Source organism: Corapipo altera, unplaced genomic scaffold (genome assembly GCF_003945725.1).
Source record: "Corapipo altera isolate COAL_440 unplaced genomic scaffold, ASM394572v1 49, whole genome shotgun sequence".
Lineage (NCBI taxonomy): Eukaryota > Metazoa > Chordata > Aves > Passeriformes > Pipridae > Corapipo > Corapipo altera.
Window position 1 is genome coordinate 11,793,919 of NW_020884879.1, and position 19,384 is coordinate 11,813,302.

The following is a 19,384-nucleotide window of genomic DNA, read 5'->3' on the forward strand; positions in this document are numbered from 1 at the left end:
AGGAATGTTTATGATATTTCTGCTTCTCTGAAATTTCTGTCCATTGCAAGGGTACTTGGTAAACGACAGTTTTCTAACTAGGTCTTGAGGCAACATCCAAAGGATAATCCCTTTGCCATCTATGACCAAAGAGAAGTTGAGATAATATCCACTCTGTCCTTCTCTTCTTAACAGCATCAACTCTATGTGATTCTTTTATCTTTGTCCTAAAAAGCTTCCCATGATGAATGCTCACTAATTTCAATTAATTCCAACGCATCATTGTCTTTGGCAATGCCTAATTCGAATACTTTTTGATGTAATACTCTTTTCAGCATGGTCTTGTGGTTTAACCACAGCTAGAAAAGCATATTCTTTCTTTCCATGAGTAGATTTTTTTTGTCTTGGCTCCTCTTTTTCTTCTCTTTCCTTCTCTCTTTTTTTTTTTTTTTTTTTTTTTTGGTATGTGTTTTGTATTGTTTTGTTTTGGTTTCAGATCTTCATCACCTGAAGATCCTGCTGTGACTAACCTTGACTCTACCATGTGTGTATGTAGCTCATTGGTCTGCTGTAGATTTAAGACAAAGAAGAAGAGCTGAACAAATCCCTACTTAGTCAGAACACTTTCTCTTGCCCTTGGGCTGGAGATAGGCCAGGACAATGCCTTTTATTGAAGAACAGAAATATAAAATGTATCATGTCTCTTGAACTGACTGATATGTAGAATTTACCAAAATGGAAACCACATGTTTCTAAGAATTTAAAACACAGAGGTGGCTGCACTAGCATTATACTCACATCTGGAAGCAACCATCTCTCACAGAGGCAGCTTTGTAAATCTTTTCTGGGGGCACCATCCTAAAATTCATTTTGCCTGAGATAAAATACAATAAGATACGCTGAAAAACTTATAGCTAATGTAGGAACATCATATGGCTTCATACAGACATTGACAAAACAAAAGGACAGACAGACATCAAACAGGAAGGGAAAGTAAGTTGTGACACTTCAGAAAAAAACATGAGTGTACGTTTTGTTTTTCCTTCTGCTCACGAACTCATTTGGTAGAACAGTATGATTGTTATCTAGACTGTCTTTGTTCAGCTTGCAAGTGTATGCTAAGAGTGACCAAATTAAATTATATCTTCTTACTCAAAAGAGCGGTTTCCTGTGTTTACTCAAAACCACAGCTTCTTATATTGACTGGAATAAGTTTTTACTACTTTTTGCTACTTGACAGCCCTTTAGAGCCAAAAGAGCTGTGGGACAGTGAGGGGGACTCTGCCTTGTGCATCATTTGCAGAGTTAGTAACTACACCCAAACTTCAGCCGCTTTACTGCTGGTGGCACAGGAGACAGAAGCACTGTGGCTTGGCATTTATACTCCAAGTGGATCTGTATAAGTTTAGAGAGAAGTACTGCTAATAGACATCTAGTGTGGAAGACTGATTAATTTCTGTGACTACCAGAATAGGAAATTCTTCAGCTTCCAGGTTGAACTGTAGGTAGGATTTCCTGATCTTCACCAGAGTTTTCTCTGGGCCTCTGATTTAGAGAACAGGGCTTAGGTATACGAGCATAAGGAGCAAAGAACATATTATGTATTTCTCTTTGAGTCTTGGTTGCTTTGCTGAAGGGATTCCTGGTGTGGAAGTATCAGCAGGAGGCAAATGCCATATGGGTTTGAGCTCTGTAAAAGAGAAATGGGTATATCAAATTTTGCAACATGGAATAGAACGATATTTTTATAAGGAGTGTTGACAACATTGAAAAGCTAAGCAGCAGGCCAGAAAAAGATTACCCATGCCCTTGACTGTCCCTCAGAAACATGTCCCTAGCATTAAACAATTGGGAAGCTCCACTACTGTGTAAATTTCGGACTTAGCACGAGAATTCAAGGGAAGCAAGTTCCAGTAGTGTCACATGACTCTTCACAGAGTTGAAGGTAGGTAGACCTTCTAAGTAGCAAAAGGGCTTTAGCTTTTCTGCCTTCTCAGCTGTTGGAGACAGATTCCTGCCAAAAGAGCCAGCAGTTGGGAAATGGCAAAAGAAAAAAATAGTTATGTCCTTTCAAACAGGTGCACTATGCCTGCAGCAAAGAGAAAGACACATGAGAACATGCATTTGCACAAGGAGACATTAGAATAAAAAGGCTTGAGCTGCAGAGACTGAAATATCTTTACAAGATGGCAGGCAGCCAGAAAGTTGGAGGGTGGGGGAACGACTGCTTTTTCTTATTTTTCACATTTTTGATTGAAGGCATTTGATTCTGATTTCAGCTATGTGGTTACATATTGATGCTTAAAATGTGAAATCAGCTGTTATTCAGAAGATGATTTAATAAGCTAGGCAGGAATATCTGCCAGCGTAGCTAAGTTCAGAAATCAGGCACAGGTTTTCTGCCAAAAGAATTGGGAACTAAGAAACCATAACAAAACACAACCACATCAGCCAGTATATATTGCTGCAGATCAGACCCATATTAAAAATATTTTCTCAATATAACAGGAGCATTTAGGTGTCTTTGAAAAGATTTTATTGAGTTTAAGATAACACATTTTGCATTTTACTGTGCAAAATGCTGCAATGCCTTTCAATGGATGCCTCTATTTTTGTCCTTATGTGCAATTGAGTTCTTTATGCCTGCAGAATTTTAAAGTAACATAAAGATAGCTGTATATGTACAGAATATCTGTCAAAGGATTTGGCCTTTGTTATAACAGCCATGAGTTTGCAGGATGTACATGAAACCATCTGTACCTTTCCTTTAAGTGCTTATCTGTGTGATCCTTCAAAAAATTAAGCCTATTCTTAGAGTTACACAGATACATATTTTTCACTCATATGTAATTGGTGTTTAGAAAATAAAAGCTGTTATTCTCAGTTCCCATCTCTCAAACAATTTAACATTTTCAAAGAAAATATATACTTTCTAAGTGAATCCAAGATCGCTCTAACTAAATATGTTCCATTTTCCTCACATCTTGAGAATTTTATTCTGCTTCTTCATTGACAAGTATAATGAAAAAAGTGGCATAGCAAGAGCTCTGCTTATTATTTGCTTTGATAGACATAGCTGGAAGGAAATGTTCTAAGATCCAAGTATCTCAGGTAGCCATTTTAAAAGGCAATATTTACAGAGTGCCTCTCTGAGCTAGAGAAAAGACTTAAAATTCAAAACTCCTATCTGATAACATCCTGTCCACTTATTCCAGTTTATTTTGCTAAGACTTTATATGATGATACAAAACAAATATTACACAGTTGCAATTTTTGGGTTAGAAATTTTGTGTTGATTCTCATTGCCTGTAGTTTCAAATTCGTCACATTTTATGACAATGCATATGAAGGTTTCTAGCACAAAATCAAATCTTTTTATCATAATCTCATTGCCATAATATCATCACCTTTGGCAATCATGTCTGACAGTTCACGAAAATGCAGATTGCCATCAAACCTACAAGGAAGGAGCCCTCAGATGCCAATGCATCCTTAGGGCAAGGAGTCAAACTACCAAGTTTATTGCTTTTCAAGTGGTCATATCCCTTTGGCATTTTTCCCAGTCTTTCTCCTCCCTGAACAGTAGCACATAGCAAAGAAAATAAAGATGTCATACAGCAAAATTAACATTAGTATGTAGATTTTTTTTTTTTAGAAACCTAGATTCTGGATTTAGATGTGCTCTAGATGGATGACAAATTATACTATTAATTTCCATACCTTTTCTTTCAAATTACATATTTTCTTGAGGCTGAAACTGTATTTGTATTTTTTTTTGTATCCTGACTCTATTTTTTGAAGAATTCAAAATTACCAATTGTTAAATAAGTTAAAATGAAACATTTTATTTGAATAGATGGTGGAGGAAGAAAACACAAATAAAGCAAAACTAAAGTAGGCAGTGTCAGGAGTTGAAAAAAAAGGAAAATTTAAATTCAGTGGCAGGATATAAGAATCATCTGTGCACATTACACAATTGTTAGGTGCTGTTAAAGAACAGAATGATCCATAGTGCCTATCTAAACACTAAGAAAAATAGTTGTCTGACAAGGTCTACCCTGTCCAGACATGAATGATGCCAAAGAAGATAAGAATATGAAATCTATAATATATACAGGAACTTCAACATCTCAACCCACATGAATTTCCCCAAAGCTCTTTGTCTGAGGATGAAATAAATCAGCCAGAATAAAGAAAGATCCACTTCCTTTAGTATTTTTCCACTTCCACAAGAGAAATACCCTCTATTCCCCCCAAAAGTCAGTCTTAAAAGAGGAACAACAGTTGATTTTTGTATCTTGAAGGCAAAAAATTGCTAGTGACCAATAATTGCATGCCCAGTCAATCATCAGCAATGTGTAAACACCAAAAGCATAAGATTCATTAGGATATCAGGATAAGAAACATTTCTGAGACAGAACATGAAAAACAGAAATTCACTGAGGATCAGGGGTAGAAGTTACAGACAGGTATCTATTAAAAAAACAGATAATCTTCTCCTCTGTCTTTCAACTGAACATATTCTGGTGTATTAATTAAATCTTCATTGATGAGGGTTCGTTTTTTAGGGTATTTTGTGTTTAGAGCAGCTGTTTAATCTTTGACAAATGCATTACTGACTCTATGACAGATTCAAGTCTGTTGTTCACTGGCAACTTTGAGTTTCCTAGGAGTGAAATTAAATAAGGATAAACTAAGAACAGCATGGGATAAGAAAAGGAGATGAGAAGAAAGATGAAGATACCAGAGAGAGGTGAAAATCTACAATAACTTTAGCAATTAATTCATTATTAAGAGCAGGTTTCCTTTTCTGATGTCACAGTTTTGCATTGTAAGGTAATGAGAGGGTTTCAGAAGAAAAACAGATAAGCAAATACTACAAAGTTGAAGTGATGAGATAAAAAAAATTCAATTATTAACCATTATACCATCATGTATAATCACGTTATTTATACGTGACTAGAGGACAACATGGTCTCCAGGGTCATTAGCAAATCGTAGTAATGGGCTAAATTCTGAGTTACAGAGATTATGCCTCAAAACCAAGCTTAAACTTGTAAAATGTACTACTGTATCATAAGATGGTACATTGAAGACTGTGTACACACCCTCCTACAATCAGAACCCAGATCACACAGCCACCCCTCAGGAAGATCAGAGCTGATCCTATCTATTTCATCATTCCTTAAATTGTTTAGGTCCCATCCTAATACAAGCAGTAAGCTTTTTCATTCCTCTAAATTCTTTATTCTTATGAAGTTCATTCCAATAGTGAATATTTGTTTTTGCAACCATAGTGATAACAGATAGTTACTGGACACAGTACACTCAAAGTATTTTCAACTACTCTTTTTGAAATTTGACTATATTAGGGTCTGTCTGTGGTAATGGTGCAATAAAGATACAGCACTGATATAATTCTTACATCAGTTTTCAGTTATGACATTAACAACTGTTCTGTGTAAGACTTTTCAGAAGTTATGAAGACAGATCATTCTTTCATCTCAGCATTTCCCTGAGAAAATAGTTTCCCAGTATTGTCTTCAGAACTTCACTTGTGCTTAAACTCTTCTGGGAAGAGATCTATAGTACCTAACACACTCTGTGTGTAGGATTAATTACCAATATTTTGTTTTACATGACTGAAATAAGTAAGGAACTTTTCTTGAGGGCACATTGATATAGGCATGAAGGAGAATTTGTACTACTTTCACAGAAAATCCATTTCTTTCACATGACATGAAAGGCAGGAAAAGTAGAGAAGAGAATAAAATATGAGGAAGGAAACAATTGTTTCTATTTTGGAAATAAAGTTGAGTAGAATAGATTTTTACGGACCCGATGAGATTTTGGGGAAAGATACAGAATCTAGAAATATTAAATTATTCTTACATGTTTCTATTTTTTTATGTTAGACTGTCTTACACATTCTGTTTCTTGAGTGTGTGTGTATATGTATATGTACATGAACATAGATTTGTACACGTGATCTGTACATATGATAGACATATGATATCATATTTGTACATATGATAGACACTTCTCACAAGCTGATGAAAGCTGAACCTATTTAGCAGGAAGTGTACCTGATCCAGCAAGTAGCTTTTCTAGCTTTGTAGTGTGCCACTTGTGTATGGCAAAGAATAAAGCAGAATTGCAATTAGATCTGTGTAAGTAACGGATAATAGATCTCAAAACTAGTAATCAAATTGATCAGGTAAATTCTCCAAGGAATCACTTCAGCAAAGCAGGTGTATAGCATGAAAAGGTGAGAAATAGAAATAGCAAAGAGGGATCGAGAGCTTTAATGAAAGGCATAGCAGAGTTAGTAATCCCTTAATTGGGCCCATGGTAGGAAAGCAGAGCAGAGAGGTTGTTTTGTTTGGATGAGTGAGAAATTCTGGAGATGTAAGATCAATGGAGTGTTAAAAATTTGAATTTTGGTAAGTATAGTAAGGCTGTGAGCTGGCTAAAGAAAAATAGAGTAGGAAATGTCCAACTAGAAGTTTTAGCACAAAAGGATTAAGATTGAACTTGATCTTTCTCTTTTCACTCCTCAGTACTTATTGCACTAGAGTTTCTTTGCAACTCACTTTACCAAGTGAGTTTCTGTTTTCCTCCTAATATATACAATTGGCTGCTTTAATTTCTTTTGTGAACAGACCAAGTGAAAAGCATCATATTAGAAGATACTTACTCTGTTATATTTCAAAATACAATAGCCACAGATTAGAAAATTACAAAAATATTAAACCATACCTTAAGGAGGAGCAGCAACTCAGCAGTATTAGGCATATCACCGTCTCCAGATTTCTTGTGGTGTTTGAAATTAATAGGAATTGTTTAAAAGTGGACTAAATTAGTATTGTAAAGTAAAAAGAGGAAAAATTAATCTGCCTGATATATCTCAGTGTGAAGATCCGACAGTTTTTAACTGCAAAATGCATAAAATAGTTATAATGTAAAATGATAACCCCTCAGCCTGCCCAACCCCCAAACTCACATTAAATTCCTGCCATGATACAGGCAGAAAAATAATACTTCCAATAAATTTTATTTGTTTCAATGAAAAGATAATCTTGTCTGGGGGTTGGAGTTTTTTAATTTTATTTAAATTAAGAGGAAAAAAAACCTGGTATGCAGAATGTTTCTCTTTTAGATCTCTAACTGACTGTAAGTCTGGTATGATGGTAATAAAATATTATCATCTGGTTTATGACCTTTGCAAAAGGCACTAAGTGGTCCAAATGCATGTTTGCCTGGCCATATCACAAAAGCAGCTGCCCTGCACAGTATTCTCACCCTGAAAAAAAGTTGCTTCCCATGGAAGTCAGTGCAATGATGAAAGCTTTCCAATGAGCATTCCTGCAAGGATCAGTGCAGAAGGGGCATAGTGCTGATCAGTTCTCAGATTTTCACTTAATCATTCTTCAGTCATTTAGCTAATAAATTTTTAAAAGGAGGAAAATCAAAGCCTGGATGCAAACACAGAAAAGGGTTATTCATTCTGGAGCTGTGAATGAATATTCGGATAATAAGACACGTTTCAGTCCTACTCCCACAATATTAACTCCCTGGCATTTCTCAAACCTTTCTACTCTCTCTTGGCAAATTCCTTGAAGTACAAAGTTGCAACCTTTTCTTTTGTTGAATAAAATAAAAATGTTTTCTCAGATTTTTTCTAGGCAGTTGTTTTCCAAATTTGCCAAATATATCAGCTACCTCCATGATTTCCACGCCAAGGCTGCTCAAAAACCACCATCGAGACATAAGTAGAGCTCAGAAGCTCCTAAGGGGTTAAACTTGCTATTCTGAGCTGAGTCAATTTCACTTTGTATGTTCTGCAGTGCAGTGAAAGTTAATTCATTCTAAAGCACAGAGCTTTCCAGCAACATTGTTAATATTATAATGTTCCTTTGCTGCAATGTCCTAGCTAGTTTATTAGATGAGAGAAAAATACAGATGTGCTGACAAGCAGAGTTATACCTACCCACGCTGGCCAATTTTTTATTAAAATTACTTTAAACAATTTTTATGCAGAATTATAAGCTCTTTTAGAATTCCAAAGTAGTTATTTTTATTTTTAGTAGTACAGCTGATTACATTTGATATAGGCCATTGTTTGTTTGTTTTTTCTTAATAAAAAGGCATGCTTTTCTGATTGTGTGAGGATAATTTTTCTCTTTTTTAAGCTGCAGTAGAATTTTCTGAATTAAAAGGTGATTGGGTTAGATGGGTGGTACATTTAAAGATAAAGAAAAAAAATTAATATACCAAAATAGTAACACAAAGACAGACATTATGTCTGCTGTTTCTAACAGGAAGGCAAAACAATCCAATAGTCCTAGAGTGATTGCTGGGGAAAATACAAAACCTGGTTGATCCCACATGCAATATCTATAATGAAACAAACAAAAAAAATTCCTGACATTTCTCTGCAGAATGGAGTGAAGGTTGACAGCACATTCAAAGTCTAATGCACTTATTGGGCAGTCTTTTTCCTATCTGAGCTCTAGCAGTCAGATAAAGGCAGAAACAGTTTATTACAATATACAAAGGGTTCAAAGAAAGTCATCTCACTGGTTAAACTTTAGCAGCAGACAAACTGGGAATAAAGGTACCAAGACAGATTTAACACCTCTTTTTCCTTTTCACTCAGCACAGCACTGAATTCTAGTGGCTTTTGCATTATTTAAAGCCTACTTTGTGCCTGTATCTTGTTGGATATTTAGATCCCCTTGATGTGCGTGAGGCAGCTGACTTCACTTTCCTCTCAAGGCCTTACCTTGAGCTCCTAACACGGAGAACAATGTCATTACTATGGAATTGATACACCTGAAAATCCACACAAACAACTAATGCCCTGCTGTACCTGGTAAACTACCTGGCTTATCTCTGAGAAGCGCCTGTCATCACCTCCAAAGGCTGAGCTCTTTGTAAAACCCACCACTGAGGAGAGTGCAGCACAGCCACTGCACTTTGCACAATCCCGTGTGAAATGAGAGCAGGAGCACAAATGCCAGATTTAGGAAAGGGGGTCTCTGCTCAGCAGTCATTCCGGTTGGGGTCAGTGCCAAAATCAGTGCTCACTCCAAAGGCCAAGCTATGAATGGGCTGGAAGGGAAGGTAATCCAGATCAGAGGAAATCTTGAACAGTGAAAGTTGGGGATGTTGTGTTCGCTCTTCATCTCTCTTACCTTTTGACAGTCCTCTTAGTTGACATTAGTTTTACAGACATGCTGCTTTCCTAAACTATCACTGTCTTTGGAATATAACTGTCTTTCTAGCACCTCAAAATCAGCTGTTGACCCATGCTTCAAGGCACATTTGTAAGGCAGTATTCATATCTTCCTTGGTTGCAGATTTTGAGAGTTCAGCCAGATGATTTGATTTGACTGCTCAGGACATAGAGAAACTTCTAATATGTGTAAACCACTCACATTTCTCAATTTCTGAAGTGATATAAAAAGGAATGAAATAATGCTAAATATATCAATGATGCTAAATAGTGCTAAATATGTAAAACTAAAAATAAGGATTTTTTTAAAAGTGAAAAGGGGGTGAAAATCAGATATGTTGTAGAATCAGCTTATAGTCTTGAAATAGTTATCATTTCCCTGAAATAGAGATAGTTTATCGTTCTTTATTTTTAGGCCTTTGTAAGTATGATCATACAAACAAGTAAAAAAGCAAGTGTAATATTTTAGAGGTAAGAGAGTAAGATATTTAATTGCAACAGGAAAATAGGAGACACTGAAGGAACAGGATGTCTTTAGAAGAAAAGGCAGAGCAGATGACAAGAGAGACCCTCATGGGGAAGAAAGTACAAGATAAATGCCAAGAAATGAGTAAAAGAATAAGAAAATCCAGAAAGTGACACGTTAGTGATATATTGAGTGGAAGGTGAAGAATGCTGTCCCTCATGTGGGGCATGTGATTAGGAAAATACTGGGTCTAAAATTTCCCTAAATTGAAAAGCTATTCTTTGTGTTCCTGAAAGTCTCCTTTTTTAACTATGCTGACTGCCTAGGTGTCTCTGGACTGACCTTCTTTTCTGTTACTTCTACCAGTTCTTAGAATTATCTAAGTGCAACACAATAATCTTGAAATGACTCAGTGTGTAAAATTAGCTACCTTGTCTATATCAGGGAGAATGGTGATTCAAAGACGCTAAAAATTTGATCTTAGCTGGAGATTTCTCAGATGAACAAGCAGAGACAGAAATAAAGTTGGCTAAGAAACCAGTCTTTCTATATCATATGAACCTAATCATGGTGAGTAACTGTGAAAATCTAATTAAAACAGTACTTACAGAAGGAGCAACCATAGACATTGGAAGGCATGGCTAGCATACCAGTTCTGGGTCTTTGGACAGTATTATAAATGTTCAGCGGGGAGATTGAAGTAGATGATGTTTAAGGTCCCTTTCAACCCAAGCTACTCTATGATTCTGTGTTTCTATGATTCTATGTCCAAAAATGAGAATCTGACCACATTTTCAAGCTCTCAGGTTCACCGTGAATCCCAGGCACATGCCAGCAACACATCATGGTATGACACATGGCTGCTGCCTTTTGAGGCTAGAGCTTTCAGAAAGAGAAAACCACCACCTCATCAACAGGATCAGCTTCAACCAAGGCCTCAGTAATCTGCATATATTTGCAAGTCCATTCAGATGCTTCTTTCCTATTTTTTCTAATTTGAGGTTGTTGTGGTAGGTTGACTCTGGCTGGATACCAGGTGCCCATCAAAGTTGCTCTATCACTCTCTTCCTCAGCTGGACAAGGGAGAGAAAATATAATCAAAGGCTGAGATAAGGACAGGGAGAGATCACTCACCAATTACCATCATGGGACTCAACTTGGGTAAATTAATTTAATTTATTACTAATCAAATAAACGTACAATAATGAGAAATAAAACTAATTTTTAAAACACCTTCTCCCCAACCCCTCCCTTTTTCCAGAGCTCTACTTGACTCAAGATTTCTCTACCTCTTCCCCACAACAGCACAGGAGAATGGGGCATAAGGCTGTGGTCAGCTTATCACACATTGTCTCTGCTGCTCCTTTCTCATCACTCTGTCCCTGACCCAGCATGCAGTCCCTCCCACAGCAGACGGTCCTTCATTAACCCCTCCTGGTCTTCCAAAGGGCTACAATCCTTCAGGAACTGCTGCAGCATCAGTCTCTCCATGAGTGTAGTCCTTCAGGAATAGACTACTCCAACATGGGATTTTGAGCAACCTGGTCTAGTGGAAGGTGTCCCTGCCCATGGCAGGGGTTGATCTTTAAGTTCCCTTCCAATCCAAACCATTCTATGATTCTATGATTCCAATTTATAAATTCCATACATTTTGTTTTTTCACCATACTGATAATATTTATTACATGCAGGAGTTGACATGTGATCTTCTGTAGCTTTATTTATTAATGACCATTTTTGGCTTGGTAGTGCTTTTTCTCTCACAACCTGTTGTTCAGGTTGAACTTAGGCTCATAGACATACCAGATGAGAGAGACCTTTACCCAAATACTGTGGTTTTAATACAGGTAAGTGCAAAATTAGAAATTCAGAGAAAAAAAAAAGATGATTAGAGGGAGAACCAGAGGGCAGATATATATATACTGTAAAGCTATTAAAGTATGGTAGATATGTGTTGCATATGAGTTTGTAGGTGTTATGATGGAAGAAGGGATAAGTGATGGGAAAAGGAATTAAAAGTAGTCAGGTAACAGTCTGATGTACAATTTCGGTGAATATAATAGGAAACCTATCCTTAATTCCACAGTTGATAAAATTACAGACATTGGAGAGGAAAATTACAAAAAGATTTTTGGTCCTGAGAAGATACCTCATAGCGAGACATTTAAAGTCTGGTTTATTCACTTTAATAAAGAGAATTCTAAGTTCTTGGTCACAGACCCTAGTACTGGGGAGAAAATAGTAGATACTAAGAAGTAATTTAATATAACAGAGAAAGGGATAACAGGAACAAAAGAGCTCAAAGTATAAGTCAAGCAAAATTCCAATTAAAAACAAAGTATAAATGCTTCTGAAAGAATGTCATAAATTGTTAGAACCAAACCTTAAGAAGAATGGGGGCTTTTCTGTCTCTGTGTATCTCCAAATAAATACCCCATATTTGAGCAAGAAAGGTATTTTAGCAAAACACAAAAGTGTTGGGCTTGATATGGGGGAAGCTGAATGAAACTTAATGACCTGTGATTTACAAGAGGTCCGACTAGACTATCTAATGGTCCCTTCTGACCTCACATGCCATGAATCTATGAATAAATCTATGAAATGTTGAGGTGACTCGCACACTTCTTTGGAGAAATCCATTTTCTCCTTGTCTCTAAGAAAAGGCAGGTTCTCCAGTGCTTTGAGGGTAAATATCTGCCCTGGTCAAAACTGCCTCAGAAGTCATCATCATAGGATCGTAGAAGATGTTCAATTGGAAGGATGACTCAGTACAAGTTAGCCTGTCATCTTGCACTGATTTCACAGTGACTAGTTGTATCAAATATCTGTGCTGGTAGCTGTCATGATTCTGGCAACATTTGGTTATAACACTAATTGTGGCAACCATTTCTGCTTCTTACATGATTGGGATTGCATATCTTCTTATTGACCCTGTTCCATAGGCCATTTTTCGGTCTCCATCACTCTTTGAAAGTTGGTACCACAGCAGTTGTGTTGGAGCTGTCTAATTCTGACCTAATCAGAGGAACCTGTGTTGATTTTACTGTCTGAAGAGAAATGTGGATGACAGCCAGATGGATGAAATCAATCCAAGCCAAACTCTTAATGTCTCTCAGGGTTCTGAGACAGGAAAAATAGCAAATCTTTATAAGTAGAATAATGGACCAGATAAAATGAAAGAGAAATCTAACTTAATTCCAGACACGACATCTTACATAGGTGTTTATAGCAGAAAAATAGAGCTCCCTGAATGGAAGATTTCTAGGGAATATGGTCAAAAAGATAAAAATACTGACAAGTTTTAATCAGAGAGCTTATAAAGTCAAAAAGTGAGCAAAGTTGGGTGAGAAAAAGGCACTTCTGGGATAAATATAATGCTCTGTATTTTTACTGGAAGGGCATCTTTTAATTTCCAACAGGAATGTGGTTGTTTTTCTCAGAGAAAACGGTGAAAGTCAGTAGCATCTGAAATTTGCTCTATTCTCTCAGGATGAATGCTTCCTTGGGATATGAGGGGCAGGGAGCTGATTTGGAGAGATATTGCTTATATACCTATGAACTGGTTTTGGTGCATGGGTTTTTTCGGCAGGTTTCTGTGTAAATTTTACAGCAATGTATCAGTTTGTTTAGCAAAGAAGTAATAAAGTTAAAACCATATCACTGGGAAAAAAAAAATCTTTTCATATGTCATGATTATGAATTTGTGTTTAAGATGTTAACACCTCTATATATTCTGCAATAATGATTTCACTCTTTCTTATGATCAGTTCCAAACCTCCAGAGTGTTTTTTTATACCCTAAAATATCTTCCTTTGCTATTAGAGACAATTAGTTAGGAAAAAGAGGGAGCTATTAATCCAATAAATGTCACACAATCTTGATTACAGACAACTAGTAAAGGAGACTTCTCATCTCTAGCAAAAGGGAATTGTACAGATCTGAAAAGTTTTTATCTCATTTAAAAATTTAAAAAAATTTAAAAAAAAATAAAAAAGGAAGATTTCCATTTCTTTACTATTAATCCCTAGAAAACTGCACAGCTCATTTTAATGTCATGCTAAATAAATGGAATTAATTTGACAGTGCCTATCCTTGAACCTCCAACCTTGGCATTTTGTAAAGTAAAACAATTGTTTCCCTTGTCCTCCACCTTTCATTTCTTGAAACGTGTTCTCTGCGCATTTATCTACAGGCAACCTGAAATTTCATTTCCTTGAAATTTCTGCATCCTAGAGTTAGATAATTGTGTTGTATTATTTATCAGGAGCCAACTGTCTGTTCACACTCTGCAGATGTAGACAAAGACATGTGTCCTGCCCTGAGGAGCTTGTAGACTAATTCAAACACTCTTATATCATGAACAGTATACATGTTTAAGATAAAATCACCAGGCCTGGTGTTGTGATTGATCTCAAATACAGCTTAGTATTATTGATTTCAAATGTACTACTTATATGACTAAATTGTAAAGTGCAAAAGTGCTTGCAAATTAAATTCTTCAAGTGCTGATTTTTAGATGTGACATGCAATAACTGTATTATATTTGATAAATGAATGATTCCAGAATGCTTGGTAAAAATATGCTACAAATAATGGAAATTAAATATTTATCCAAAAAAGGTGATCAAAAAAGGTGAAGAATCAGAATTTGAGATTTTTTTATGAAACCAAAATGTCTCCCTCCTAATATCGAAATGATTGATTAATTCAATTGTCTTCAATTATCAACATTAAAATGTAGTTAAGACACTTCTAGTGGAAAATTTAAAATTAAATTTCTTTGGTTTTATTTTGAGTTTAGAATTTGGAAACTGACAAGCAGCCATTTTGTCTTAAGGTTTCAGTGAAGTACAGGGTGAGCAAGGAAGGTGCAAGAATTTGTCTCTTTCACTCGATGATACAGAGTAATATCCCTTAAAAGTGAGATGAAAAGGCATAGAAAAGTAGAGAACAAGGTGGCTGAATGTGGAGACAGAAGGAGCTCTGCTTTGCCCATCAGGCAGTATGGAACAGGCTCCCCAGGAAAGTAGTCACAGCACCAAGACTGACAGAGTTCAAGAAATATTTGGATGATGCTCTCAGGCACATGGTGTGAAACTTGGGGATGGTCCTGTGCAGGGCCAGGAGTTGGACTCAATGATTCCTGTAGGTCCCATCTTCTGTGATTCTGTGATTCTTCTATGTGCAAGCCTTTTGCAGCATTTCAAAGTAACTCAGCAGCATTCCATTGTTTCAGTAACTGCTGTGTATCTCAGTGGAAAGGACAGTGACCCTTGGTCTTGTGTAACAAAGCACAATCATGCTGGAGAAAGCTGTTAGTGTTTGTAGTTTGCCACTGCTTCCTATGCCACCTCTCATCAGTTTTTCATCATCTAATGCTCTTTCTAATATACAGAAGTCATATTTACACTGCAATCTAGCACGGCACTGGGATCCAAAATCCTGTACTGAATGAGCTATCTCCAATACTGGAATAAAATACAGTTGCAACTCCGCAGCAGAAAGGTTGGGCTAAATAGCATCGTTAATAGGAGGGACTAAGGACCTTGCTGTGATGCTGCACTACCTTACACACATACTGTGGTTCAGAGTACCCTTTTACTTCCCCGGCTACTCAGGCCATATTATACTGTGCTTCCCATGGTATCACAGAGATCTGATCCCTCTTTCTAGCAAAATGAGGGAGTCCAGACTTCACCACCTCAGACTACAGTGACAGAGCATCTGAAGTAGGTGTGTCACACAGGAAGCAGGCTTGCAGTCAGAATCATTTTGCCTTCAGTGGCCTTTGCTCCCAGCTGGCTGTAGTATGTTTGCAACAGTATTTTTACTTGTTTTGAAAATGTTCCACTAAGATGTTTGGACTTAGCTTGAATTCTGGAGAGAATTGGTACAGTCCATTTTGGCCTTTGAAAACACTCTGTGCTTTGTTTTTTCTCCTGAGCTAATTTTTTACAATACTTGCCCTGGAATTGCCTTTCATGTGTTTTAACACATCTGTTATCTCCAGATAACAGATCACAAACCTTCACTAACTGTATTTAGACAACTCATATATGACACATATTTTTTCACAGCATCTCCAGCAATGAAAAGCTGCAGTGATGATGTCAAAGTTAAACACACCACAGGAACACTTCCTGACTTCTCAGAAGATTTACCTTTAAAAAAGACATGTTTCTTGGAGATAAAGATAGTGACTTTTTTCCAGTATGAGGCCTCAGGCTACCAGAAGTGTCCTTTCCACTTCCAAATAAGCGTATCCAGGTACATTTCAATGGTGGGACAGCCCAGAATATAGTTTGCTGTTGTGATGGTTTAAAGAGGTAAATTTCTGTTGACTGCTTGAGGGTCACTCAACTCCTTATTTGTTTTCTCCCTCTTCAAAATTATCTGCTGTACCCAACCAACTGTACCACACATACCCTTCTTCTTAATTTGTTGGGTCTACTGTGCCTTCATTTCTCAAATTTTGCCCTGAAAACTCTTAACAGATTATTTCTACCTAATCAGCTTCCACTAGATCTAACCTGTGGGCCAGTCCAAAAAACAAGGGTGCTTCTGCTCAGCTTCATGCTGTCAGTTCTCAGGATCATTGTTTTAAACCAGGCTGTGGCTGGAAAAGCAAGGTATTGACACTGCTGATGAAACTGGCACCTCAATAAAAAAAAAAAAGCCTTTGGGGTGTGCTGCTATTTTACTGCTTTACTGCAACGTTTCTAGTGTAGAAGGGAAAGTCAAGTTTTGGGATGGGACAGTGAATTAAATGCATAATTTCTGACTTGTAAACTATATAAAATATCATTCCAGTACTGTAGTGGGGGTAACAGAAAAAGAATACCTGTCTGCTATGTCGAGAGAATCTCTGTAAGTGCTTTCACTTCCTATATTGCTTTCACCAAGCATGTTCTTTGCTCTGATTTGGGACTGCAGTCAGGCACATCTTCAAACAAACAAATTAATAAGCTCTTCCTCATGAGAACAGACTGACTTCAAGTATGACTTCAAGTGGCTACACTGAAGCAATTTTAAATGCTGCATAATCATCTGAATAAAAATAAATAAAAATAGGGCAACATGAGAGAGTAGTGAAAATATCACAGCACTAAGTCAAAATAAAACTGGAAACTAAAGGTACAATTGTGAAATGAAACAGAGAGGAAAAAAAATCACCTTAAAATAAAACACTGAGGTCAGAAATTGAAATGGAAACACTGAAACAAGATGGGAAAAACGAAGTAAAAAGTCAAAATCTCTCTGAGGTCATAGAGCCATAACAAAATAGAGAAGTAAAAGTGTGTCTATTTTAAAACATGCCAAAAACATTTTAGTCACAGGTTTACCAAGTTTATCCTTTTTTTTCAGATGAATTTCTCTAGGATTTTGCGAACACAAATTGAAAAGACTGCTCTAATGGTAATTAGGAGGCAGACTGCATAAGAAGACATGAGAAAGAAAAAAGTAAAAGGTGAGATGAAGGAACAAGAGAGGAATCTTTGAAAGGAAACTGGAAGAAATGGGGACATTTCAAGGTAAGTTCATAACACAGTGCCAGGCACATATCATTTGGTTTGTATTGAAAGAGTTGTTCCAGGGACCAGATTCATCATGGAAGCAACCCTAATACTACAGTAAAAGACCCTACTTTTGTTTTTGGACATAACACCCTGGGCACAGTGTAGGGTGCTGATGTAGTGTGCTGATGTAGTGTGCTGCTTGACCATGATGACTAAGTCAAGAGTAATTATGAATAGATTTGTCTGCATGACTAGAAATATAGACGTGATTATAAAGCTGAAATGCAGCTAACTATATCACAGGCAAGACAGAATGGAAAAGGGTCTAGTATTCAAAGACTTTAGCAAGTCGTACTAAAGAAAGTAAAGGTATTAGAAATGTTATACAAAACCATGCCTTTGTTGTAGTATATTACGGTGTCGGCGATCCACCACTTTAATAAAAACATTTGCTTTTCAGTCTGCAAGTAGAGAACCACTAGTATTTGTTATATGAGTTCAACATCCTGAAGAAATAATCTCTTTTGTGTCTGATACAGCATTCATTCTCTTTACCGTTAAAGTACACGTGCATGTGAAAAGAGAAGTCAAACATGACACTGGTTTCACAGGAGGTGTGGTAGCTTTATATTTCCTCAAGGAGAGGTAGACTGATTTTACTGTACCCTTTCCACACAGATTAGCAAATGGATTTTGTGAGAATTCTTAGAAGATAATCATGTATATAACTGTATATCAAGTCTAAGAGAGCTATATATTCTGAATTATGGTACAGTTTTGATTTGAAATCTAAGTAGCGAAGAGAACATTTAAAGAACTCTTTAAAATCTTTTCTGAACCCTAGCTTTTTCATGTCATAGGTTTCGATACTAAAATATAGATGCCAAACTTATCTCTTTAAAATATACTTGGCAAATCCCACTGAATATAGATATGAACTATAAGCACAGGGGTGTGGCAGCGGATGGACACAAAAATGTTGTAAGTACCACATCTGAAAACCTGGCACAGCCATCTGTTGGTTTTAGACCCAGGGAAAAGCCTGCTTCATATCTCTAACACAATGCAATGTATTATTTCTGCTCTATTCTAAAGCTTATGATTGTAATCATGAATATGGTAGCAAGCCATTCACGAATGTTTGCTTTCTTCCCTCTCTTTCCTTTTGCTCACCATGTTTCATGGTAGGTCTTCCACAGTATTACAAACTGTCCATATAATTTCCCAACTATAGTGCACCCTGGCACATTTGTTTTTAACAAAACCACCTATCACTTGCATAAAAATCAGGGCTGATTGGAGAAAGAGTTCATTGAAAGAAGTCAGATGACCATGATGTTCACTGGAAATGCTGTTACCCATCACAGGCACAAGCTATTTGCCTTCACAACTTCTGACTCCAGTACCCTGCCAGCTGAGGGAGCACACGGCATGGGACTGGCAGGGATGACATTGCTACTTGGTGTGGGAAAACCTTCTGTGCTACAGGCAACAGGAAAGCATAGGACTAGTTCTGCCAGGGGCAACTTGGGCTTCCCCTTTTCTCTCCCCGTGTATTTCATCCTGGCTGGTTATTTTCCAGTTACGACTAGACACATGATGCAAGAATTTTTAAGGCAGTTAAGACATATTTAATTTTTCAACTGTTTTATTTTCTTCTTAATCTTTTAATTTCTTTTATGCCTCACTTCATCTCCCCTTCCTTTTGTGCTGTAACCTTGTTGAACTTAAATAAAACAGTCCTGGATCCAAGCCTAGACAGTTATATTCAGATTATGAACACTCAGTCAAAATTTTTGCTAGAAACTGATAGGTTGGTTAACCCAAAAATTGAGATAATCTTTAGAACCTCTAAAAGCAGATATTTGAACTCTACTTCTACTCAATCTACTGCATAATGGAACGGGTTGAACTGGTACTTTTTTCTTTCTGCACCTATTCGCATTGCAATTGTTCTCTCAGAAAGTGATTTGTTTTGTGCTGCTTTCCATTCACATCACGATCCAATCAAACCACAGAATATAGGAAAGATCAAAGTAGTACAGCATACTTGCCTACAGTAATTCACAGAATATATGAGGCATTAAAATTTTCATTCCTCATTCTCGTAAGACTATAAAGGAAACAGAAAATGATGCAGAATACGAATCTGTTCTTGAGACAATGATTGTATCAAGAATGGGAA

General features: G+C 36.8%; 1 long non-coding RNA gene across 2 annotated transcripts in view; it reads right to left on the reverse strand.

Annotated features, from left to right (window-relative positions):
* The window catches only part of LOC113945022, a 97,022-nt gene that overhangs the window by 39,438 nt on the left and 38,200 nt on the right, over positions 1-19,384 (reverse strand). Inside the window, exons 2-3 of one of the 2 annotated variants that reach the window (XR_003526920.1) lie at positions 1,446-1,669; positions 778-853 (exon numbers count right to left, since the gene is read on the reverse strand). This is a non-coding gene — a long non-coding RNA (uncharacterized LOC113945022). The remainder of the gene's footprint in view (positions 1-777; positions 854-1,445; positions 1,670-19,384) is intronic. The other variant, XR_003526921.1, reaches the window with a different exon arrangement.